A 27,515-nucleotide genomic window follows, 5' to 3' on the forward strand; every position below is an offset into this window, starting at 1 on the left:
ACAGAAGCCCAATTTGAAAAAAACATATGCACCCCTACGTTTATCGCAGCACTATTTACAATAGCCAAGAAATGGAAGCAACCTAAGTGTCCATCAGTAGATGAATGGATAAAGAAGATGTGGTACATATACACAATGAAATATTATTCAGCCATAAGAAGAAAACAAATCCTACCATTTGCAACAACATGGATGGAGCTAGAGGGTATTATGCTCAGTGAAATAAGCCAGACAGAGAAAGACAAGTACCAAATAAATTCACTCATCTTTGGAGCATAAGAATAAAGCAAAAACTGAAGGAACAAACAGCAGCAGACTCACAGAACCCAAGAATAGACTAACAGCTACCAAAGGGAAATGAACTGGGGAGGATGGGTGGGAAGAGAGGGATAAGCAGAAGAAGGGGCATTAGAATTAGCACACATAACATAGTGGGCATCAAGGGGAAGGCAGTATTGCACAAAGAAGACAAGTAGTGACTCTGTAGCATCTTACTATGCTGATGGACAGTGACTGTAATGGGTATGTGGTGGGGTCTTGATAATGGGGGGAATCTAATAACCACAATGTTGCTCACATGATTGTATATTAATGATACTAAAATAAAAAATTAGATCTTGAAAAAAAAGTTCTTACTCCGACAGTGTCAGAGGAAACTGTATGTCTTATTATACTAATGACAGCTAATATTTATTACTGAGGGGTAGGCACTAAGCACTTTACACATATTAATTTATTGAATCCACATAATAACCCATAAGGTAGGTATCGTTACTGGTACACAATTCCATATTCAAAAACCTTGGAGCCAAATGTCTTAAAATTCAGATTCTTTTTCAGATTTTAGAAAGAGAATAAGATATATATGTCACATAAGACATAAAAACCATAGATCCTGGAGAAGCACCCTATATTCAAAACAGTTAATATTTTTTCAGTTAAATCTGTGAATATTCACACAAATCTGAAAAGTTAACTCCTCAAACAGCTCAAATCAACTCAAATCAGGTCAAGTTTGGCCCCTAAATGAGTTTGTGCTAAACATACAAAATCTGAAGGGTTTGTGAGAATTCTGGATTTTGGATTGTGAGTGAGAGACTGGAGCCTGTAGTCATAGGCCCCGTACAAGTGAGGAGGCTAATGCAGGGAAAGGTTCAGGTCACAAGTGCTAAGTCAAACAGGTAGAAGGTAAAGGGACCTAGGTATAGACACAGACTACAGACTATAGAATCTTAACCCGCAGTTGACAGAACCACCACTGTGCATCCATTCACTCATCAAATATTTATTAAGCAACTACTAACCTATAGGGACCAGTGGTACAGTCATGAACAATATGGACACAGTCCCACCCTCATGGAGCTTACAGTTTAGCAGGATGACAAACAAATGTGGTGGTAAGAGCTATAGGTGTCTCAGTTGACTCCATTTCAGACCTAGCTCTCCCTATCCCCTTGTATAATAGTTCCCCGGTTTCCTTTTGGTAATAGGTATCAGGCACCACGGCCTATCACTTCACTACCTTGGAGAACCTAAAATGGCCAGAAATCATTCTAATTTAATGCAACAAAACTATATAATCTAATGGAAGCACCCTTCCCTTAGGTAACAGGACTCCCACCTCGCCAAGACCAATGTTGAAGAAATGGGAAGCAGAAATTTTGGATTATTAGATGCAACAGTCATGCATAACTATACTTCTCGGTTCCTAGGTTATATATTCTGGCTATGGAGGAATGGCAGAAACATAACTGAGAGGAAGCATAGGTTACTTCCTATAGGGAAGCACTAAAACATCACTGAACATTGTCTTCAAGGTGACACTGTAACTCAGCCTTCATTTATGCTTTTTTTATATATTCTACTGTCCTATCAGATCATGAGCAAGTGGGAGGACCAGTAAATTCCATGAGCCTGAGCTCACTGCCATATTTATGTTACTATGAAATGAGTTTCTTGGTTGAAGATGATGTTGTAAGGAACATCATAATATTTTGGGAGCCCCATAATAGCAGATGGCAGGGATAACAGAAAAACTGTGGGAATGGAAGACAAATCCATAACTACAATATGAATCCTGTGAGGAGAGCTTCCCTCTCCATGATGGTAAGAAATCAACGTGTTCAACTTATCACTGGTTGTCGGCTGACTCCCCTTAAGAATGGGGCCATATCGGGGACAACATTTTTGCCTGTGCTGTAGATGGGTTGGACACTCAGCAATAGCAGTAGTCAGATGAGCCTTGGTAAGGGGGTGTCTATGCTGTGAAAGCTGTGCGTAACTTCCAACTCTAATGTCTTTGTAAGTACATCTTTTGAGCAAGCCCTGTGGTGTTGGTAAAAGGAGCTGAAACCTATAGCACAGGTCACCTTGCTACTTCATTACTGAGACTGCCCTGGATTGGCATTCACTCTTTCCAGGTCTTCTTGTCACCAGCCTTCCAGTCCTTTCTTTCTAACATGCTGATCCATCAGCCAGTCTGTTATCAATCCCATGAGACAATGCAAAGCCATATTTCAGGCAGCCTTTCTTTTGAAGGACAGTAGCCCATTAGATAAACTGCTAATGTTCTGCCCACTAGGAAGCTCCCCTTCACCAGTGACCATAGAGACGCTCTTTAGTTGCTAAAAATATTTTAACTGTCCACTACTATCTGGTGCCAGTATATTATACACATTAACATGTAAACCAGGCTTTCAATTTTTCCTCTTCTGTTAGGTGTTCATAGACAGGTGTCCATGAAGCCTTAGTGTGGTGAAGGAGATGATGATACTCTGAGGGTCTGAGTCACCTGTTCATCAAATTTACTTGTGCCTTTTGGTACTTCTCAGACCCAGACCCATTTGTAATTAACAGTGGATTGCTGTCATGGAATTTATGATGTGGTAGATCAGAAAATACCAGACCATTATGAGTTTCTTAGATCTCATAGTCACTTGGTGCTGCAAAGCCAGCTTTTCCTTCTCTTCAAGGATTCCATAGCACAACAGAAACTGCTTCTCACACAGATAATATTGACAGCAGAAAAGGTCAGAGCTTGACTCTAAAATAGTAGGATACACAATGATCCTTCTACTGAGGCATATGCAAAGCCATGTGCACATCAAGAATCATTAGGTCTATGGTAAGGCAGCTTGGCCCACAGTTTGACACTTCTATAAAGCTCTCTACTCAAAACAGCAGCCTTATGAGCAAGTCTGTAAGTGTATTAGAATGGCATGCACAAACGTGATAACATAGTGCCTGTAAAATCCAAAGAGGCCCACCAAAAATTATTTGTGGTATGCAGTTTAAGGTGTAATAGAGTGACTTTCATTTTGGAAGGCAGTATCCTGCTAGATTCCAGGCCATTAGAATTCTAGCAACTCACCAACATGACAGATCCTTAAATTTTCATGGTTTTTTTTCCCACCCAAAGACACACAAAAGCCTTACTAAAGTGGGCAAGTCTATTTTTCTCACCAGATCTGATTATCAAAGTGTCACTGATGTAATAAATCAGTATAATGCTCTGTGGGATGATCAATAAGATGATCAAGGAGCCTCTAGTACAACAGAAAGTAGAAGAGTTGACATAGTCCATTAAGAGTATATACTAGGCCCTGCCACAAAAATTGGAAATTGCTTCTGATTTTACTGTTGGATATAGGAATTTTTTTGATAGACCAGTAGCTATGAACCAGGGTCAGCTCCAGGAAAGATAACGTATCCGAAGAGCAGCAGCAATGATGCATGATTCAAGCTTATGATAACCCGTTGTGATTCTCAAAGATCCATCTAGCTTTTGGGCCAACCATACGAGTAAATTAAATGGAAATGTGTCCTAATCTCCGCAGATTCCCCCAGGGAAGTGGCTCTTCTCTTGGTTTACTATTTTGGCAAGGTAAAGGCAGTTGGAGAGGGAAGGGAAACTAAGTTAAATTATATGATGAAAATATAATTTGGAATGAGGGAAATTCTATAAAACTAATGATCTAGTTTCTTCACCAAATATGAAAAGTAGTGAGGGGGAACCATTATGAATAAAAGAGGCTTGAGACATCAACAAAGTATAATGTATGGAATTTATTTAGGTACTGATTCAACCAAATCATCTGAAAAAGTCATTTTAAAAAAATACACAATTGGTGAAATTTAAACATGGAACTATGGACTAGACAATATTAAGGAATTGTACTTTTCTTAGATGTGATAAAAAATATTGTGGGTACATTAAAAAGAAAAAGTCCTTTTCTCTTGGAGGTCCACTGAAGTATTTCTAGATGATGTGATATCAGGAAATTTTTAGAGATCTCTCAGGGGCGAGGGAAAGTGTTAGTATGGTGAGATAAAGCAATATAGGTAAAACGTTGATAATTGTGAAGCTGGAGGATGAGTACATGGAGTTCATTATAACCATTCTGTCTACTTCTGCATGTGTTTGAAAAAAAATGTTTTTGTAATAGTAACTTGTAAAAAAAAAGTGCTCCATTTATCTACCATCCATAAGCCTGCACACTGACTAGGAAGCCACAATGGCATGTTGGGTACTTTGTGATCAGCCTCAACCCAGAGTCAGCATCTTATAACATATGCGAGGTCTGGAAAATTCCCTTCCCTATTGCATAGTCATCCTATAAAATAGCATGTGGGGAAGGCTTAAAGAAAGATTTACAATATACATCTGCTGCTATGTTACTTTCCACAGCGACCCAGCTTCCCCTCAATCAACCCTACCAGTTCTGAAATGGCTTAAGTCTAAAGTTGATGATAGCCTGTGAATTCCCACTGTGGAGAGCCTAATCACATTTCTGCCTACAAAATCTTATAGCTTTATTCATATCTTAGTAGCCTACACATCCATTTCATCCTATAGACCCACCATCACAGATTCCAGTGAGTCAAAACAGTGGACCACTCTGACCCTACCTATTATAGAAAGTGCTCCTGTCTTTGATAGTTAAGCACCACAACCTGGCCTCTGCCTAACCAGGACCCCCTTATCCTCATTAAAATTGGACTCCTGATTCAGTGGCAGCACTTCCAACTATTATCTCCAGGTTATGAAACAGGGAACAGAGAGTAATTAGTTTCCAATGTGAGAGCCAGTCTCTGTCAAGGATTACTTACCTTGTAGCCCCAAAGCACCCAGAGACAAATTGTCAGGGCTACATTCCAATAAAGCTTTGTTTATGGACATTGAATATGAATTTTGTATAATTATCATATGAGATAAAATCATTCGTAGTGTGCATGCCATACAAAAATTGGTAGTGGGCCATTGGTCCATAAGCCAAAATTTGCCAATTGCTGGTCTAAACTCTTAGAATCCATTTTCTTAAGTACTGTCCAGGCTTTGGCCTATCTAAAAGAAATGAGAAAAGCACTTCCTTTTTTGCTCCTTTGGCCTATTTACTATCTCTCCCTGGATAGGGAATGTACAGCTGTCCCCTGTGCCATGCTGTGATTTAACTCTCCTATGAGCCTTGTGGCTGGGCCTAGAAGAATAAGCATTCGCTGGCAAGGCAACTGCCTCAGGAAACATCATTGAAAGATCTCAGTGAAAGAAAGGGTGATTTTCTGAGAGAGGGGAAGAGGGATTATTTGCAATAGCCAGAGAGGTCCAGGGTGATTTGGAAATTCAAAGTGCCTGCCCAAATGTCTTTATCTGAAGTCCTTCCTTCTCAACCAACATTCTAACCTTACCACAAGAGACTTTCAAAGGTTGCATGCATAACTAGAGTTGTGATTCTGCAACTGAGCAATTAGATTTAAGGTCTGATCATTATTCATGTCTGTTCTGCAGTTATGGGCAATAAGGAATCTTCTTAAGGCGTCCATAGAATCTTTCTAGTTCTCCACTTTTGTCTTGAACTGAAGGTAAAGCAATTTATGTATTCTTATATATGCTCTCTGGCCCAGTCAATAATAGGTTACATTCCCTGCAATGTTTGTCATCAGTATTGTCATAATATCAAGGAGTACATCAGCCCAGTGATCTTCCAAAGTCTTGCCTTCACTAGCTGTCCAGCTGACACCACTAGGAGAGTAACTGGGATGATCACAATGCCAACAGCATGCCACTTACTGCTTGTGTCCCGGGTTCCCAAACACGGAGGTCATCCATGAATTTGCTTAGTATATTAGCATCCCAGTCTGAGAATTCCACCCCTAGGGCCATTCCTGGTACTGGTCAGGATCCCGGCAGGCAACACAGGTCACTCCAGAAATTTTCAAATGAAGAGACACAGTCTGCTGAGATACCAGAGAACAGAACATTGCAATACCATTACTGCCCTGGGGGCTGGGGAAGGAGAGAAGGAAGCAGTGCTATCAGAGTCCAGTTAGAGCTGGAGCTGAAAGGAGTGCCCTTCCTCAGGGGCTCTCCTCAGAAGACGTGCAGCAGGGAGAAAGCAAGGAAAAAATAGCCACCTCGTTCCACACCCCCATCTGGTTTCCTGCAAGCTCCCCACTGGCCCAACCAAGCTGGAAGACCGCCAGCAGGGAGCCAGACGCTGCAGAAAGCAGCGGTTAGTTTCCTGGGGTACAGGAGACAGAGCAGGGCCCCAGATCTGGGGCAGGCATGCAGTGAGGCCAAAAAGCAGAATAAACAGCACATATTTTGAATATATGTCCCTCTTCTAAGGGTAAGGAAATGTGAAAACAGTTACTTCCTCAAGGTTACATAGTGACAAAACTAGAATTGAAACCTAAGAGATCTGCCTACAGAGCCTGAACTCTCATCAACCACACTAGTCAGCCTCCAACATATACTTTTAAAAACCAGAGAATTTAGGGGAATGAGAAAGTCACAATAGTTTCTTGAAAAACAGGAAACTGCTTGACACTCAAACAAGAGATCAGAGAATCCATAACAGAGGGATTAGTAATGAGCAATAAGTAAATATATGGAAAAATGATTATGGAGGAAAATGCTAGAATTTATCAGTTTAACAATAATAGTACAAACAAAATGTGCAGTTAAAGGCAGAAGGTGGTTTAAGCTCACTAATATCTTCACCTTTATTCAAGGGCAATTAACAGTGACAAAGTTGGTGAGTAAGAAATACAGTTATATTCTGTTTTTTGGGGGGTATACATATATTTTTCAAATGTTATATATCTTAAAAAAATTTTTTTTTGTCTGCCTAATATGTCCTGGGTCCAAAAAGGTGAGTTAACATTACTGTCCTTGTGTTTTTCTCCATTTATGAACACATTTGTCCATTTCTGTCTAAATGTGTTTCTATTACATTTTCTATTTTTTAAGCTTGATAGGCCTTGGTGTTGAAATAAAGGAAAATTCAACGAAAAATTTGAGCATTAAGCATCTATAGTCATCTACAATGTTTATAGCAGAGGCCAGCCTTTGGGGAAACTGGGTTTCTTGAATAAAAGATGTAGCCAACATTTAAAGGATCAAAAAACTCAAAGTTATAGTTTTGCTGTACATTATTGCCACGGGTGGTTAAAGGCTATTTTCCCTTGCATGACTATCTGATCTGCAAGAATTGCTCCATATCTTCAGATGTCAGGGATCATCATCTCTTGCTCATGGCGTCAGCAACTTTCACAGGAAAGGGCCTCGAGGCTTTATGTCTGGAGGGGACTCTGTTCTTTTTTTGTGGCTTTCTCAGACTGAAGGGTTATTTTTCCTCTGATGATGGTACAGGATGTACACCTCACAGCGATGGCTGGGCGAGGCATCAGTTTTGGTTTCTCATTTTGGTATCTACTGCATGAAGTTTAAAACAGTCACATCCATTTGTGGAGTTTTACCCTTGATTATTCTTAAAAGACATTTCCTTGTCTTATTTAACCGCTTTGCCTTGAACTGATGTTACTATCATAACTCCACCTTCTTTTTGTGTACCATTTAGGCCCTATTTCCTTGTCTGCCTATTTAATCTTTCTGAATTACTTTTTGTTTTGAATGTATCTTTTGTACAGCACATTTAGATTTTTCATCCAAACTGAAAACCAATTTACAATGAGAGAGTTTTATACTGTTTATATGTATTGATATACTAGATACATTTTAGCTTAATTTTGTGACTGTATTTTCTATTTTCTAATTATTATGCTTCCTTACTTTCTTTAATTATTGATTGGGTGAGGTGCTCAATGGTGAAAAAGTAGAAGCATTCTCACTAAAATCAGGAGTGAAAGAGAGATCCCACCACCACCACTATGATTTAACTTAATGTAACATTTTTTTTTTGCAGTTAACTAGTCAAAGAAGTTAAGTTCTTCAAGGGAAGAACATGAAATAAAAGCTAAGATATAAGATACAAGGAAAATTTTTCAGTATTTTCAAATAGGATTGTTTTAAGCCTGGAAAGCTGAAGAGAACTGAAAATCCAAGAGAGCTGTAAAAGATTAATAAACAATTAGAGAATAATTCAATAACATGACTACTTATAAAATCAGTGTATAATGGATTCATTGTTTGTCTAAATGTAAACAAAAATAAAAGGAGAATATATAATAAGAGAAAGGATGTAATTACTAATAGCGACCAAAAAGAGAAACTGTCTAGGAATCAGTTAACAAGAACTACAGAAGACCTATATGAGAAAAACATCAAAATGTTTCATCAGAATACAGCTCTTAGGCATCCTACAGTATGGGAGAATATATTCATAAATGATATATCTGATAAAGGATTGAAATCCAAAATATATAAAGAGCTCATGCACCTCAACAAACAAAAATCAAATAATCCAATTAAAAAATGGGCAGAGGATCTGAACAGACACTTCTCCAAAGAAGAAATTCAGATGGCCAACAGGCACATGAAAAGATGCTCCACATCGCTAATCATCAGAGAAATGCAAATTAAAACCACAATGAGATATCACCTCACACCAGTTAGGATGGTCACCAACCAAAAGACAAACAACAACAAATGTTGGCGAGGATGTAGAGAAAGGGGAACCCTCCTACACTGCTGGTGGGAATGTAAATTAGTTCAACCATTGTGGAAAGCAGTATGGAGGTTCCTCAAAATGCTCAAAATATAAATACCATTTGACCCAGGAATTCCACTTTTAGGAATTTACTCTAAGAATGAAGCACTCCAGTTTGAAAAAGACAGATGCACCCCTATGTTTATCACAGCACTATTTACAATAGTCAAGATATGGAAGCAACCTAAATGTCCATCAGTAGATGAATGGATAAAGATGTGGTACATATACACAATGGACTATTACTCAGCTATAAAAAAAAACAGGTCCTACCATTTGCAACAACATGGATGGAGCTAGATGGTATTATGCTCAGTGAAATAAGCCAGGTGGAGAAAGACAAGTATCAAATGATTTCACTCATCTGTGGAGTATAAGAACAAAGCGAAAACTGAAGGTACAAAACAGCAGCAGAATCACAGAACTCAAGAAGGGACTAACAGTTACCAAAGGGAAAGGGACTAGGGAGGATGGGTGGGAAGGGAGGGATAAAGGGGAAAAGGGGGTATTACGATCAGCACACATAATGTGGTGGTGGTGGGGCACGGGGAGGGCAGTACAACACAGAGAAGACAAATAGTGATTCTATAACATCTTACTAGGCTGATGGGCAGTGACTGTCATGGGTATGTGGTGGGGACTTGATAACTGGGGGAGTCTAGTAACCCTAATGTTACTCATGTAATTATACATTAATGGTACCAAAATTAAAAAAAAGAAAAATACAGCTCTTGTTCTTAGAGGGAAGGTGCAGTATTGTAAAAATATCAATTATCTTAAATTTATATAAAAAATTCATGCAAATTTAAAACTTACTTTTATAATTTTTTGAAATTTTACAAAATAATATTAAAGTTAATCAGGTAAAATACACATTCCAGAAAATTCTTACACAGAATAATAAGGTGAAACTTACCTATTAAAACTTACCACAGACCTTTAATGTTAAATTAATTTGGTACTGTTTTATAAGAAAGCATAACAAAGAGTTTGATAAAAGATGTGAAAATAGTGCATATAAAATATTACACTTATAATCAATAAATGGTGTTGGTACAATTAAAAAATAGTCATTTGAAAAATAATTAAAAGCTCTACCATGAACTTCATGCTCTACCATGACCTATTTCTAAATAGGTCAAAGCTTTTGAAAATTTAAAAGCAAAAAAAGAAAAGTTCACAAAATGTAGCTGCATTATTACTACATATAGAAAAGATCTAAGAAATGTAGTTCATTTCTAAATATTTTATAATTTTTATTGTAATTTCCTTTCTAATCTCTACACAATTTAAAAATGAAGTTCGTTTCCAAATAAATTTTTAAAGTTATCTTCTCTTGTTTCTAAGCTAATTGCAATACATTTAGAAATCCAGTCTCTGTGATATCAATTTTTTAAACTTTGTAGAGAGTCCTTTGTACTATGACTTGATTCATGGTCAGTTTTTGTAAATATTCAATAGAAACTTGAAAAGAATGCATATTCTCTAATACTGGGTGCAAGATTTATGTACATATTGGTGTAGTCAGCTATATGGACCAACCTTGCCAAATGTGTTGCTCAGATTTTCTAATCTTCATTTATTTTTGTCATGCTTAATCTGTTTCTAATTGTATATATAACAATAATCCAGTATGAGTGTATGTTTGTCAATATCCCCTTTTATTAATTAATTATTTTTTGTATGAAATGTTTACAGCAGCTTTATTTACAATATCCCCAATCTAGGAATAGTCTAAATGTTCAATGGGCAAATACTTAAATTGTGGTATAGTCAACAATGGCACACAAATCAGCAATAAAAAGTAACAAACTCCTGATATAAAAAAGCAACTTGAATGATTCTCAAAAACATGTTGAGCAAAAAAAGGCAGAAGCAGAAGAATAGATACTGCAAAATTCCATTTATATGAATTTCAAGATCAGGAAAGAAAACACCAACCTAATCTATGGTGATAGAAATCAAAACAGTAGTTGCCAGTGAGGTTGGGAGAGTAGCAGTTGCCTGTGACGGGGTACACAACAACTTTTGGGACTGATGGATATATTCTGCATCTTGATTGGGGTGTGGATTATATGAGTCTCTATATTGGTTCAAAACTCAAATATTTTCTTTTAAATCAATTTACATCTTATGCTGCCCAAGACTATGTTGTTAGATGTGTATAATTTATAATGTGATGTTCTTGGTGGAATATTCGTTTTATCATCTTTTCAAGTCATTCTGTTTAACTATTAATGGGTTTGCCTTAAATTCTGTTTTTGTCTGATATTATTATTAGGCCTGCTTTCTTTAGGTTGGTATTTTCATGATCTATCTCTTTTTATGCAATTTGTTTTAAGGATATCTCATAAAGAGCAAACAGCTGGACTTTAAAAAATCTCTAGCAAACAAAAGACTTTGGTCAACTTAATGAATCTATTATGAATATTAATGCAGTTGAACTTCCAAGAGCCATTTTATTTTGTATTTTATGTTTATCATCTTTTTCTCTTCTTTACTGCCATTGCATACACAGTATTTTTATATTCCTCATTTTTCTTCTGTTAATATAGAAACTATAGCTCACATCTCTATTTTAATTGCTAACTATTCAATTTTATCAGGCATATCTATATTTTTTAAATAATATCAACAATTATTATGTACTTCTACTCTCCCCTTGACTGTTCCTTAGCTACCTAAAGAAAATCAAAGTTGTTCCCACTATCTCAGTTTTAAGGGTTTCAATTTTTTTATATTAAATAGTTACATCAACCAACATACTTTTTTTATTTCTGTGCTCATTGTTTTCTATAGCCCATGACTAACTTCTGGGTTCACTTTTCTTTAACAAACAACTTTTGCTAAATTTTTGTTGAGTCATTGGCAGAAAAATCTCAGTCTTTTTATGTCCGAAATATTTGTAATTGCTCCTCTCTGGCCCGCTAGAGCAGTGAACCTAGCTGTGGTTTGCCATATTGAACTGAACGCATTTGGCCTCCTCTACTCCAAAGGCACATTAGTCCTCACCAGGAGCCATGAGATTAATCTGCCCATGCCTTGCACTTTGCCCCCACTTTGTGCCAGTTCTGCTGGATGACGAAATCCTCTTTGTTTATAAGTATAGATATTAACAGTTATGTCTCTTTGCTTTCTTTTCATACATACTATTTTCCATTGTAGTGCATTTGGTGAAGAAGAGAATGTTTGAAATCAATTCACTCTTTTCTCTATTCTAAACTCTTGTTTTTCTATCTGACATTGACACAAGATTTGTTTCTCTCTGTTAAGCATCATCAGGTGAAATTGTTAAAGAATCTATTGTGTGAATTAAGCATGTTGTACTTTTTTTATTATTAAATTCAAGCTCAGTCAAGGTTTGTGGAAGGTTAGACTACTGAGCTGTAAAGTGCAATTAGGATTACAGAAGGATATTCACAGATTAAGGGACATTTGATCTGTGTCCTAATAGGAGTTTACCATACTAACAAATGATGAGAAGTTCAAAGCAAAAACATGGGGGTCACCAACTGGCTCACAAACATAGTTTGTCTTGCAAAGTGGTTTTAAAATACTGGCTCATATTTTGGAGGGATTTCAATAAAAATCAGGATTTCTAGCTTCTGACAAAAAAATAAATAAAAGTTTTGGCAAAACTAAGCCCATCCCTCCAGCACCCCGACAGGGCTGAAACTGAGTAGTTTTGCACCTTTCAGATAGGGTGAGGGGTGTTCATAGCCTTCTGCTTGGCACTCTCCTCTCTCTTATATCACCTGCTTGTCTTCTGTAGGGTTGTGAGTGGCCCTTGAGGAGAGTTTTGGAGATTCCAATAGTGCACAGTGCCTTTAGAAATGGTTATAATAAGAGAGATGGATACGATCTGATCTTTGATTTCTTGAAGCAACTTTGGAGGTGAAGGGGGATGGGTGGGCAGGGTGGAGAGGGGACAGTTTGAAAGCAGAGAAAGCAATTAGGACGCTATTGCAACAGTCCAGGAGAAAGACAACAAAGTGTAAAGCTGATCAGTAACAGCAGACTGCTGGAGAGGGTACAGAATCAGAGAATTTTTAGAAGTAGAATCAAAAAGACTTGGAAATGGATTAAATGCCAGTTGTAAGGGAAAATGTGTCAGATATGATTCAGATGTTTCTAGCTTTGGGGACTGTGTGTTGCCATCAACTAAGACATGGAACTCAGAAGAAAGTAAAAGTTTTGGTGAAAAATTAGTTGTGTTTTTTTTATGTGTGACCTCTTTGGATCTGAGGCTTGATCTTAGTTATCTTTGTGTCTCTAGCTTCTAACACATCTCCTGGAAGGGGTTCAATAAATAAATGTTGAATTGGACTCAATTAAGCTTATTGATTGCCAGTTGTTTGTGAGAAGGTCATCCAGGTGGAAATGTCCAGAAGTCAATTTGTCATTTTAGAGCTCAAGAGAAAGTTTAAAGCTGGAATAAATGTGGGTTTGTCAGCATGTTTATTTTCCTGACTGATTTTCATGAGTTGTACTTTATTAAGGCATACTAACTGATAGTATAACTTGATAAAGACATTTATAATTTTGTTTACTTTTATGGTTGCCACATGTGTGCTTAATGTAATCATGAGGAGATATTGGTATTTTCACCTCCTCTCCTGTTCCTATAAGCACTATATATAATCCATAGGAAATTTTTTTTCACTGAGAGGTATTTCTGATAGACTAAAATGACAACAAATCTAACTTCTTACAGGGTCATCAGACAATATGAAAGGACCTCAAGTGATTTAAGTACAAATGCATCAGCTCTATCCTGACTAAAGTTTCAAGTAGCAATTTCAGTTAAAAAAAAATTCAAAGTGATAAAGCAATGTTCTAAACAAAGTGATGTTTTTCACTCAAAGGCAGTGTGTATACAAAATATGTTTCTTAAAAAGACTCAAGTAGATGTTTTCTACCTTTATCTTGCATCTACCTACCACTTCAGCATTTTATTAAAAATAATAATAATAATAATAATAATAAGGGAGAAATGTGGGATTCACATATAAATCAAGTATAAAAATCAAACGAATATTCATATTTGACCTGATTGTTTATAGTTCATAATGCGTGATCAAAACCAAAAGTTTCTGTGATGACTGCCCTTGCACTGTTCACCATGTAAGAACTTATTCACTATGTAAGAATTTGTTCACCATGTAAGAACTTGTTCGTTATGCTTCAGAAGATTGGAGACTGTTGAGAATTAGGCTTGGGGTTGATTAATGATTGTGCATTGAGTCCCCTATACAGAATTTTATTGTTGTTAACAACCATTTGATCAATAAATATGAGAGATGCCCTCTCAAAAAAAAAAAAGACTCAAGTAGTTATTGTTTAAATTGCTGAGTTTTTAGTTTAAACTTATTATGCTTAGGGAAAAAAGAAGTATGGTCTCCCTTTTTTAAGTATGCCATTCACATACTCTGTTGGGTTCATCTTTCCTTTAGAAAGCATGTTTCCTTTAAAAAGGTTTAAAAAAGATAAAGGCACACAGCTTTCTTCAGTTTTCTGGGGTGGTCATCTTTCATATTTTCCTGTAGTATGAGCAATTCAAACACTTAAAAGACCTGAAGGGATCCTGACCTCATAACTACCATGTTCCCTGCCTGGAGACACAACAGAGTTATTACTTTGGTGACCACTCTACGGGAAGCCAGCACTACCCAGAGCCCAGCACAAAAACCTTTATGATGGCTCAGAAGAGAAGCGGGAATTCACAGAGCAGTGTTCTTTTCTATTTCTTGGGTTTTTCCCCCCCTCCTTTTACTTTTCATTGATGAAAGCAGAGAATACAAAAAAGAGTGGAATATGATTTCCCCGTGCACCTGTTACCCAGCTACAAAACCCTTCAACTCAGGGCTTTGCTTGTTTTGTCTTATCTGCCATCTGCTTCCTCCCTTCCTCACAACAATGGGAATATTTTGAGGCACATCTTCGCCATTATATTATTTCATTCATAAACATTTCAGTATGTCTTTCAAAAAGATAAGGACTCTTTTTTAAACATAATCAAAATATCATTATCTTTGCCCCCAAAAGAAATATTCTCTGATATCAGCAAATATCCAGATTGTGTTTGAAATTCTCCTATGGCATGATACATGTGTGTTAGTTTGTTTTTACTGCTGAGTTGGCTTGGATATGGCTCCGAACAAGATCCATATATTGCATTTGTTAGATAGGTCTTTTTTCTCTTTTAATTGATAGGTCCTTCCTCCCTCATTTTTTCTACTCGCAATTCATTTGTTAAAGAAACCAGATAATTTATTCCTGCAGAGTTCATCATATTTCAAGATTTTGCTGACTGCATTTCTATCATGTCACTTAACATGTTCCTGTAAACTGTAGTTAGACCTATAAGCATGATTTAATTCAGGTTGAAATTTGGAGTAGTTAGAAGAGGTACATAATATTCAGCTGTCTCTCTTTTAGTAATACTAATGGCCATTGATGATCAACACCTGGGCCCATTATTTCATGAGGGGTTTAAAAAATGGTGATAGTCTATCATTTGTTTGTCATCAATTAGCTGACATAGACTATGGTCAGAAATCTTCATCAGCTTTCCGGTTATCCTGATGACAGGTCATACAGGCAATAGAAGCAAGGGCTTGATTCTTCCCTCTGATTCACTAGTTTTTAGAATTATGAGTTGGTACCCTAGCAGCCACCAAGGTTTTAAAAGTGAGTTTTTCAATTCCAGTTGATATTCATTGATTTCAACATGGTGTGTTTCAGTCTACTTCAATAATTTCCTATTGATACTCAAATTGTTCCTTTTGTGGCTAATAGCCTCTTCAAGTTGGTCCCTATGTCCTTTTGACACAACTCCAATAGTCTATTGATTTCCTTACTCTTTGGTATAACAAGATAGATATCTAGTATATTTCCTACACTAAACCAAGAGTCAGACATGTCTCCAAGGACTCTGTCTTCTTTCAGTAGTGTACAGGCATACTTCGTTTTCACTTTCCTTTCAATTGTGGTTTGCAGATATTGCATTTTCTCACAAATTGAAGGTTTGTGCCAACCTTACAAAAAGCAAGTCTATTGGTGCCATTTTTCCAACAGCATTTGTTCACGTGTGTCTCTGTCACATTTGGTAATTTTCACAATATTGCAAACTTTCTAATTATTATTATACTTACTCTGGTGATCTGTGATCAGTGATTATGACTGTAGAAAGCTCAGATGATGGTTATATTTAATGATAAAATGTTAATTAAGGTATGATATTGTTTTTTAGACATAATGCTATTGCATACTTAACAGTCTACAGTATAGTATAGTATAAACATACTTTTATATGCACTGGGAAACAAAACAACTTACTTGACTTGCTTTATTGCAGTATTCACTTTACTGCAGTGAACTGGATCTTTGGGGTATACCTGTACTATATTTAAAGATGAGGGTTTGGGCATATTTTGATTTTAATATTATAAAGTATGAGAAATACCAGCTTCAGTGGTTGTATTTTGGTTCCTTTCCACCATAGGAACACTGCTATGTCCTCTTTCTGGAACTCTCTTTTCTCCCCTCTTCATCTACTTATCTATCCCCCATTCATCATTTATATTTCAGCTCAAACCTTACTATTCAGGAAGACTTCTACAACTTCTTGACATAATCAATTTCCCCTGCTCTCTGCTCTCTGAGAGCACAGGTCCTTCACCATACTTTGCACTCCTGAGACTTTTATTTGATATACCTGATCTCCATGTTAGGTTGTAACATCCCTGAGGGCAGGAACCATGTGGTGTTTGCTCATCATTGTGTCCTGAGTGACAGGCCGATGCCTGACATAGACTAACAATCTGCGGTGGGTTGATAGTCTTCCCCCCAAATTCATGTCCTCATGAAGCCTCATATTGTGACCTTATTTGGAAATAACAGTCTTTGCAATGTACTTAGTAAGATAGTCAGAGGGGATTATGGTGGTCCCTAAATCCAATGACTGGTGTCTCCATAAGAAGAAAAGAATAGAGACAAAGGGATTAAGGCCATATGAACATATGAAAACCAAGGCAGAGATCTGAGTTGTGTAGCTACAGGCCAAAGACTGCTGAGGATTTCCGGGGACCACCAGAAGCTGGAAAAGGCAAGGGAGGATTTTTTCCCTAGAGCCTTTAGAGAGAGGAGGGCCTGATGCAGTCAGTCTGATTTCAGACTTCTGGCTTCTAGTACTGTGAGAGAATAACTTCTGCTATTTTAAACCACCCAGTTTCTGGTACTTTGCTACTGCAGCCCTAGGAAATTAAAACAATGGGCGTTGCATTGCAAACTGCGTTATTAGAAAGTGTGATCATTTTAAAATCAGTGTGTCATGGAATATAATTAACCTGATTAATCATATCACCACAGATCACTCAGATACAGAGGAAGTGCTTTCTCTCTTCCTTTCCCATAAAGAGGGTCCTCCACCCCATGAGTTTTACCTTTGAGAGTTCTCAAGGCTTGGCAATGGCTGATGGAGAAGGTGATTACTGTAGAGCACAGCGTAGTACGGAGACTCCTGCTTGAGAACGATTGGGGTGGATGAGCGGTCTCTTTCTGAAGAAGGGAGGGAAGGAGGCAAAATGAAAAGAAAAGGTAGAGACCATATCTCTGGTTACCAGTCTGCTCCTGTTATATTTGTCTTCTCTCTCTAGGGCTATATTCACCTAGTTTCTTAGACAAGAAAATTATATTTTTTTCCTTAAATCCTTTCTTCCTTTCATTGAAACACAACCTCTCACTCATTGTGCCATTACACAAGAACATTCCTGCTCCTCATCCATTATTCATAATACCCTAAACAGCTAAACCTTAATGTTAAGTAAATCATTCGATCAATGAAGGGTTTATTTTGTGAGTTCCATCAAGCAACTAAAACCAAAAAACCTCTTCTAATGTGCTACAAAATACAGGCCAGATATCATTTACCATAGAAATTACTCATGACAACCATAAAGTTCCATTATGATTTTAAGTTAATGCCGTACTCAGTGAGTGCAAAGTAGTGAGAATTATGTACTTCTCTTTGCTTTAAAGGGAATTCAAACTGAGGATTTTCTGGGTAAGTTGTCACCAAAGATCCCACCTCTAGATTTCTTCCTACTTTATATCATAGTTGGCTTTATAGAGAGATTAACTTCATGTGATAGAAACACTGCTCAACTGAAGTCAAAAGACCTGGACTGGAGAACTGGCTCTGCTACTTCTAAGCTTTGCAAAATTTTGCAGGCCACCTAAAGATGACTAAATGAGGAGGGAAAGGTACGTAAGGATCTGTGGGCAGTGTCTGGTATGCAGTTGGCATTTTATAAGAATGGGCATGGCATGTAATTAGATCTAGAGTGGAATGATTAGGAGTGAAGGATTGTGGACTAAATCCGAATCAGGCTCAAATTCTGAGTCTGCCACTCACAAGCTTTGAGTGTTAAACCAACTTGGGGCTCTCCCAGTCTCAGCTTCTGAAGAGTCAGTTCCTACCACACAGGGTTCTTGCAAACATTAAAAAACACAGTCTACAAAAAGAATTTAACACAATATCTGGTACCTTGAAAGTGCTCAATAAATATTTTTGTTATTATTATTATTCATATAACTTAATGTTTAGGAGGTGCTTTAGTGACTCTAAGTTTTTGGAGGTTTGAAAAACCAAAATATTGAAATAAAATATTCCAGCTACCTTGCTTTTAATTAAATTCAAGTTAATTCTAAATCACCACAGGTCAAAATCTGAACTTTAAAATTGTGATAATGATATTAGCAAAAATAAATATAACAAAAAGGCAATATCAAAATATTTAACTACCAGAATGTATTAAATAGAAGATTCAGCCAACCCAGATTCTTTTTCTAATACTACCAACAATATGTATTTTATGGGAAGACTTAAAATAGATAAAAGCATACTCTAACATGTATTCATTTTATTATTTCTGAGGCACTGGGAAATGATCTCTCCAAAATTGTCTCCTGTTTCCTGATGTTCAATATTCAGCCATTAGAGTTAATCCTTTGACTTAAAAACATATTTCCTGTCAGGAAGACAACATACTCTCATATATGACCATCTAAGTGGAAATGAGATTATCAGATGCATTCCAAAAAGAGAGCACGGATTCATAAAAATCTTAGAAACAGAAAGTAACTATCCAAAAGGAAAAGAAAGGTAAGCAGATGCTGTAAAGACAAACTTTACTTTCTTCCCAGCTATGTCTCCAATGCTGGCAAGGGGAAAACAGAAACTTTTTATGGATAAAAATTCCTTTTATTTAAAAATAAAATCGTATGTGATCTTGCATTTTTTTATTGAGAAAAACAGATCTGATGGCAAGATTCCAAAGGCTTTAGGGTACTTTTTTTCTTTCAGATTCTGTCACTGATCCAGACACTTGTGGTATTTGCAGAAAAGAGTATGATATGGCTATAGAACATTGTCCTACCAAAAGTGTTTTTATGATATCCATTGTGGAGTTATAATTTTACTAAGGATGACACAATGAAATGACACCCTTTTAAAAATCACCTATTTTTTAGTCTTTGCTTATGCATAAAAATAATATAAAAATATGCATTAGATTGGCAGGGCTGTCTTCTGGAAGCCAAAGGCACAGCATCAAGAAAGCATAATTATGAAATCACTCAGAAACTGTTTTGTCATGTAGCATGGCAGGTAAATAATGGTTGCTCTAATGTGAGAATTATTTTAGTACCTGGTTATGCAAATGTAGTCATTTGTTCAAGTGAAGGGTAAACCCCAAGAGGTAATGGCTAATATCTATCCCTTGAACATACTCTTTATTCTCAACAAAGGAAAGTTTTTCTTTCAAGCACTTCTTTAAAAAGGGTAAAATTTCAAAATATATATATAATTATTCTTTTGCAATTCCAGTGCACTAAAGTAGAAATAAAATGTGAATATCTATACAGTCACTACTCTCTCTGATTCTGCCATGTGTCCTCTATGTGCAGGTATGTGTGCACATGTTTATGTTTATGGAGATAGACACAGAAAGAAATGTTCTTCAAAGTTTATTGCCAATATTGATTCTCAAATACTGATACAGAGATTTTACAATAGCTAATGGTGGATCTTTGTAGACGATGGACTCTTCCGAATTAAGGATTTTCCACCTTCATCTCACATAGGATCTCACTGAATCAACTGTCATACAATGAAATCTTTAAGCTATTCAAATAGGAATCATGGATGTTTATAGCCCAGTGTTGTCCAATTCAACATTTTGCAGTTCTAGCTGCTGCAACTGAAAGGAGGCCAGGCATAGCCAAGCCTTGAAAATTTTTTTAAGTTCAGTTTAAATATTTTCCTTAAACTTCAGATAAGTTTCCAAAGGTTGCCCAGTTTTTAAGAGTCTGCACATCTAACAAACAGGGAGGAAGTCTGATGAGCTCAACCCCTCACCGAGATGGAGGGCAGCAGCCTGAGAAGAGAAGCTCATGCCACTTTGGTACATTGTTTTCAGTCCCAATAGAAACTAGGAAATGTTGGAAAGTGCAGCAATGAATATAACAGGATGGGAGAGAGTGGAAATTAGCTGAATGCCCCTGTACAAATCCGTAAAAACAGACTGGTTTGAGCTTGGGGTGTGATTTCTGGGTTATATTAGAGCTAAAATCATGAAACCAGCAAGGGACTATCCTTTGCCTCCCTGTGACATGAAGCACAGGGCAAGAATGCTTCTTGAGAATAAGTCCAACCTGACTGGCCCAAAAGCAAAAATGCAGGAGTGGGGATGGGGGTAGGGATGCATTCAAATTAGACCTAGTTCATGCAGTTGTGAGCATTCCATGAGTCTATATATGTGGGTCCAGCACAATGCCTTCTTTATAGATACCCTCAATAAATGGTCACTAGTGCAGCTGTTGTGAACACTTTGCCCTGAGTGAAGGGCATCATTGTGCCACGTCTGTCATGGAGAGCAGCACTTCTTTGTTAACAACTGCACAAACCATTGGCAGTTGGGAAAATCTGTCCCTGCTATCAGAAATCTGTCCCTGCTATCAGAAATTTTTTAAATGACCTCTAAAGAAGGGAAGCAGATAGATTTGTATCTACATGCACTATACCATAAATCCTTTGAGGAATTATTATCTCTCCAGTCTCAGTGCCTGGCATAATGCATTACATATAGTATGACCTCAATAAATGTTGCCATATACAACAGTGGTTAAGAACACAAACTCTGGAGCCAGGCTGATCTCCCACTGGGTAATTTGTAACTTAATTTCTCTGTGCTTCAGTATCCTCATCTGTAAAACAGAATGATAACAGTTTCTACTTCAGGGTTATACCCTGAGGATTAAATGAATTATTCCATGCAAATTGCTCAGAATAGTGCCTACCACTTTAGGATTCTATTTATTTCCTATTATTGTGATAATGATTAGGATGGTGGCTCTCTATCCCCAACCAAGTACTAGCCATATGTTGCAGCATGAGAACATGTGTCTCTGCCACATCTCCTCATTACTGACCCTCTAAGAAACTTACATGGTTGCCCTTTTCATATCCAATAATAGACGGTGACCACGGCTACTAAGTGGAACACTTTCTACCTGATTGTAGCTTTTTCAAGAAAAAATGACGCCAAAGAAGCTACCAAATGCCTCTGCTAGTCTTCAAAAAGCAGTCTTTTCATGCTGTTTTGCAAACATCTGAAAATGATTAGAACTGTAACATTTGTGCTACCTTTAAGAAAATAACATCTCCTAAATTACTGGGTAAAGTTATCGTTTCTAGTCTACCCCTAACAGGGTTTCTTTATCCAATTAGCCTTTTTAAATATAAATAAGGTACAATAAACTTTATTCTCACTAAAAACCCATAATAATGCTTTTAACTCACCTTGATTCCTGGAATTGGCAGGAGAATAATTGTGTCGTGAAACTGACACTACAGTGAAAAAGCATTATGCTGATAAAAACAAGTAGGAATGAGTGAACAACTAAACTGCAGAAAGAAAAAAAAAAATGCCAGTTTCTGCCAGGAAATGAGAAGCCACAGACTGCTGCCACTGGCCTCGGTGTGAGCAGGAGCAATTCTCACCTGCAAACTGCCCTCGTGGCAGCTGAGTGATATTATGTCCACCTGCGCAGTAATTCTTCCTGCCAACAGTTTCCACAAGCAGAGTGAAACTGCGTCTAGTAGTATCATCTCCTTAGTAAACTGCTTGTGGATGAGTTACACCAAACGGAATGTGTACTGGATCCATTTATCCTGAGAACAGGACCATTCACTAATGTTTGGGTTACAGCCAGCCTGATGGTATCATTCTAAAATGCTGGGGAACGGCCATGCTCTCCCCCAAAAGGTAATATTTGTTGTTAACTTCGCCTAACACGTTTCATATAAAGTATCCCTTTTTGAAACCTTTGTTTCGTGGAATCTAAGCTGAGAGTTTATAAGGAAGGAGGGTCAAAGATGGGCGAAAGAAGACCAGGAAGAGGTCCCTGCCCGGACAGCGCAGGAGGAGGATGGGCTCAGGAATCAGGGATAGGCTCAGACCACGCGAGCCTGCCATCCACACAGAGCATTACCATAAGCAAATCCACTCACCTTCCCAGTCTCAATTTCCTCAACAGCAAAAGGGAATAATAAATCTATCTTAGGGGTGTTATCAGAATTTAATGAAATATGCCAAGTATCTAGCACATGGCATAAATACAATGAATAATGGATTCTATTATTAAGATAATTTTGCAAATGACTCTCCTTCTTGGCCTTTGACACAGAGCAGAGACCATTGCTCCTTTGAGTAAGAGGACTGAAGCCAAGCAGGAACAGCTGTTGGAAGGCAGCATGAAATCTCTGGAGTTTGGAGTTGATTAGGACACTGAGACCCTTTCAGGAAGGCCTGACCCCTGGTCTGCAGAGTCTCTGGATCAGGAGCGAGATGGTCATGTGGAATGCAGTCAAAAAGGGCCCAGAGCTGCCTTCTGATGCTCTCCTTTCTGACTATCTTCTCTCACACCTATTACTCAGGCCATTGCAAGAGAAAGAAACTATTACACTAATGGTGTGACTGTGAAGGCTTCCAGGGAGGCTTACAAAAGGCTTCTTACTGCAAACTTCCTGACAGCTCTCAAACCATTACCACTCTGCTTGAAAACCTGTTTTATGATTTCTTTACACATATAGAATGTTAAGAGCCTAGAGCAAGTATGTGTCTCCAATGTGAGTATCTTACGCTTATTCATATACTTGGATGGGAAAGAGGATTTTTCTTATTACTTTATAGATGGCTGTAGTTAGAGTATCTGTGCCCACCCTCTGAGACTGAAGCATAAAATTAATAATTCACAAGCAGTGGGCTGAGGGAAACTATCTTACATGAATCTCAAGTACCAAAGCTAAAGGAGAAGAGTCAGGTATGCAAGTAAAAGCAAAGAACTCTTACTGAAACATGAGTCATTCTAAGAACAACTTCTTCAGATGAAAGAATACAATATGGGCTCAGTTCTCTGCCCGTCCCCTCCACCCCAATACTACTCAGGAGGACAGTTTAGTACTGCCTCAGGCAAAAGGAAAAAGGCAAGAGAAAGATTGTTTTTCTCTTTTACTTTCTGTCTTGGTTAAGCTCCAAGGGAAAGTGAGCTTCCAGTGGCAGTCAGTGAATGAGACTGAAGAGAGGTTTTATTTCACCTCTTTAAATTAGGTTGAATAAAACTTCTATCAGAAAACATCTTGGCAATTTTTCTACAGCTAAGAGATTGGCAGATCTATCTCCATTCATGGCCAGGAGCCCACCCCCTTTTCTCATCTCTTCCCACCCACCCCCCAATGAATGACCAGGAAAATATATGGAATTAAGGAAATAAGGATATGCCACATTGTTGACTTGACATTATTTTTTGTCAATGAATTCTTATGCAAAATCAGGCTCATCAAGAAACATGCATTAACCACATATCTAAAATGTGCTAGGTTTCATTGTTTCCTTCATGGATTTCCCAACAACACAGACCCCCATTGTCATTTCATCATCAGGAGAGATAGTTGGGACCAAATAATTTAGCATGTTGCAATCTTGATTGTACACTTCAGTGCATGGTTAAAAACATAGATCAGAGCACAGCCAACAAAAGAAAAAATATATATCTTACACATCATCAAAATTAAAAACATTTTTGCATCAAAGGACACTATTAATATAGCGGAAGGCAACCCACTGAATGGGAGAAAATAATTGCAAACCATTATCTGATAAAGGAATAATACCCAGAATATTTAAATAACTTTTACAACTCAGTAATAATAAAGCAATCCTATTTAAAAATGGGCAAAGGACTTGAACAGACATTTCTCCAGAGATTTGCAAGTGGCCAAAAAGCACATGAAAAGACACTCAACATGACTAATCATTAGGAAAATGCAAATAAAAACCACAGTGAGATATCACAAGGATAACTATTACAGATAAAAGGTTGGCAAAGATGTAGAAAATGCAATCCATGGGCATTGCTGGTGGAAATGTAAAATGGTACAGCCACTGTGGAAAACAGTACAGTGGTTCCTCAAAAGTTAATCACAGAATCACCATAGGTTATTATAGCAATTCCACTTCTGATGTACATCCAAAAGAATTGTAAGCAGGGGCTCAAACAGATATTTGAACACCCATGTTCACAGCAACACTATTAACAAGTCAAAAATTCTAGAGACTGAGAGATCTCTGAAATGAAAGTGTTTATTGAGACTTTACAGATGTTACACAGACAAGGACTGAGTCTTGAGCAAGGCCAGTTAATAAAAACAACTTGTCCACAAGACTCAAGAAATGGGACATTTATGAGGGGGCCTCAAGGAAAGAAAGTTCTTTAAATTCACATTGCCTAAAGATAAGGAACGTGGGCTAACACGAAGCAGGGAAAATATGGAGATAGGCCATTAGCCCATAGAAGCCTTGTGACTTGTTTTGTGGATGATGGTTAGACACTGGGCACACGCAAGGGAAATGACTTTATCTAGGAATGTGGAGCCTCTAAAGAGCTCTGGCCCAAGGTTATTGACTGATGACTTTCCCTTGCCTCTTTCCCTCATTTTCTGGCCCTTATGTGATTTAATTTAGAACATTTCAGAATTTTTCCTCATTACTATTCACAATAGCCAGAAGGCAGAAGCATCCCATGAATCCACTGGTGGATGACTGGATAAACAAAATGTGGTATGCACATACAATGGAATGTTATTCAGCCTTAAAAAGAAAGGAAATTCAGATACATGCTTCCACATGGATGAAACTTGAAGACATTTTGCCAAGTGAAATAAACCAGACAGAGAAAAGCAAATACTGTATGATTCCACTGTCATGAGTTGCCTAGACTAGGCAAATCATAGAAACAGAAAATAGGATAGTGATTGATTGCCAGGGGCTGAGGAGAGAGATGAATGCAGTTATTGTGCAACAGTCATAGAGCTTCCATGAAAAAAGTTCTGCAGATGGATAGTAGTGGTGGTTGCACAACAGTGTGAATGTGCTTAATGGCCCTGAACTATACACTTAAAAATCGTTAAAATGTTAAGTCATTATGCACATTTTGTCAGAATAAAAAAATGTAAGAATTCCAAAAAAAAAAGGCATAAGATCTGAAGTCAGAGTGCCACAGTTGGCACCTGAGCTACCCCACATAGTAGCTGTAGGGAATATAATGTAACCTATTTGTAACTCCATTTTCTCTACTGTGGGATAGAAATGGGATAATTGGAGCACCTAAGTCATAAGGTTATTATGAGTATCTGGTAAATGATCAAAAGAAAATCCTGGCACATAATGAGTACACAAGCATGTTAGCTATTATTGTTTCTTTCACATAGATGCTAAAACCTCAATGCTGTCAATAAATATTTCTTTCTTTTTTGCATCCCCCTTAGAGCATGTTCTATATATTACTAAATACTTACTGACTGATTTATGTATTCATGCACAAAGATAAAACTACTGACTCACTACCAGTTATTTTTCCAACAAGAGAATATAAATTAATATTGATCTGTTCATAGTCTTGAATAAGCCTCTTTGAACCAAAGATATGCATTTATAGACAGATGACTAATCCTAAGGTATAATCTTGAAAAGGACATAATTCACACTATGTTCCAAGACCAAGGAAACTGAAACGTTGCTATTATATTATTCTAACCAACCTATAGAACCAGCCACAGAGCACAAAACCACATAATTGGAACACCACCATTTAAAGAAAGATTCAAAGTAAATTACGTAGATGGTAAAATCCCTGAGCCTCAGTAGCTGATACCTTCTTAGATCTTTCCACATCAATGGCAAGGGATTGAGCTGTGAAGGACATGCAGACCTCTATTAATAAACTCCAGTCCAGATGTGGTTGGAGATCCTGTTTAAAGATAACTATCTGAGGATGCTGTTGGTTTTGAGACAGGACATTATCTAATTCTCTCCATTCTGAACAAAACTATTTTAAAATTAAAACCTCCACCCAAAAAAATTCTATAATAGAATATTAACATCCATTCTCAGAAAAAGCAGGTGATTTCTGAAATGTACAGCATTTTCACAAGTTTTTCCTAAGAGGAGTTTTTAAAACCCTAGCTATGCTGGCTTCTAAAATCATCTTCTATCAGAGTGAGAGCAAATTCATTTAACGGTTTATTTCTCCAACAGTTTGAGTGACTATTTCCCCTAGATCTCTTTTTCAAAGCCCACACCCTAAAGCTTCATAATCCCATTAAATCAGTGCACAGCTGGGCAATTCTTTCTTTGCGCACATTTTAGTGGTCCCCAGGGAATTTATGCAAATCTATGGGAATTCATTTTAAAGTTTGCACTCTGAAAGGGAGGATGTATCCTCATTAAGTAAGTGATTATATCTATAAACAAGCTAAAAGCAACATACTGGAGAGATAAATTAAACTTTCCATCAGGAAAACTAAACCATTCACTTTCATATATAGGCTTTCCATAAATGCTATGAAAATTGTAACACGAAAGATTTTAAAGATTTTGATGAAGTCTAAATACATATCAAGGAAAGTAGATGAGCCAGTACTGCAGGGCACAGCCTCATTTTTGGTACCACCATCTTATTCCACTCTGGACAGTGCTGTGGGAATGGACAATGCTGTAAGGTTCAATTCCTGGGCTTTCAGGGGAGACTCCTCATACAGTTAAAAGGAAATTTACTCTTTCAGGTCTTTCAAGGGCACCCAACTCAACTCCAAAGACCAGCAAATCTGAACCTTAAAGGACAGGATATTGTGTGCTAGAAAGAAGACAGGCTTTACAGTTAGACTTACTAGCATCCCCATCCTACCTCCTTCACTTAGTAGCTGAATAAATCACCTAGACTTTAGAGCCTCAGTTTTCTCATCTGTAAATTGGGGATAATAATAAGTATTCACAGTGTTTTGAGTTTTTAATGAGGTAAACTATGGAAAGCACTAAGTCCAATGCTTAGAACATGGCTGGCATCCATCCGAATGCCTTCACCAGGGTCAAAAGATGTAGTCTGAGACAGTTCTAAGCTTCGGAAATGAGGGGCAACTAGAAGGGAAAGAAGGAATTCCTCCACTTA

The 27,515-nt window shown here is 37.4% G+C and overlaps 1 long non-coding RNA gene across 6 annotated transcripts in view; it reads right to left on the minus strand.

Annotated features, from left to right (window-relative positions):
* Window positions 1-27,515, minus strand: part of LOC108402963 (uncharacterized) — a 261,901-nt gene that overhangs the window by 226,439 nt on the left and 7,947 nt on the right. For all 6 annotated transcript variants that reach the window (XR_012124306.1, XR_001854574.3, XR_012124305.1 and 3 more), the window contains one exon: window positions 17,393-17,507. This is a non-coding gene — a long non-coding RNA (uncharacterized lncRNA). The remainder of the gene's footprint in view (window positions 1-17,392; window positions 17,508-27,515) is intronic.

This window comes from Manis javanica, chromosome 13, assembly GCF_040802235.1.
Source record: "Manis javanica isolate MJ-LG chromosome 13, MJ_LKY, whole genome shotgun sequence".
NCBI classification, from domain to species: Eukaryota; Metazoa; Chordata; class Mammalia; order Pholidota; family Manidae; genus Manis; species Manis javanica.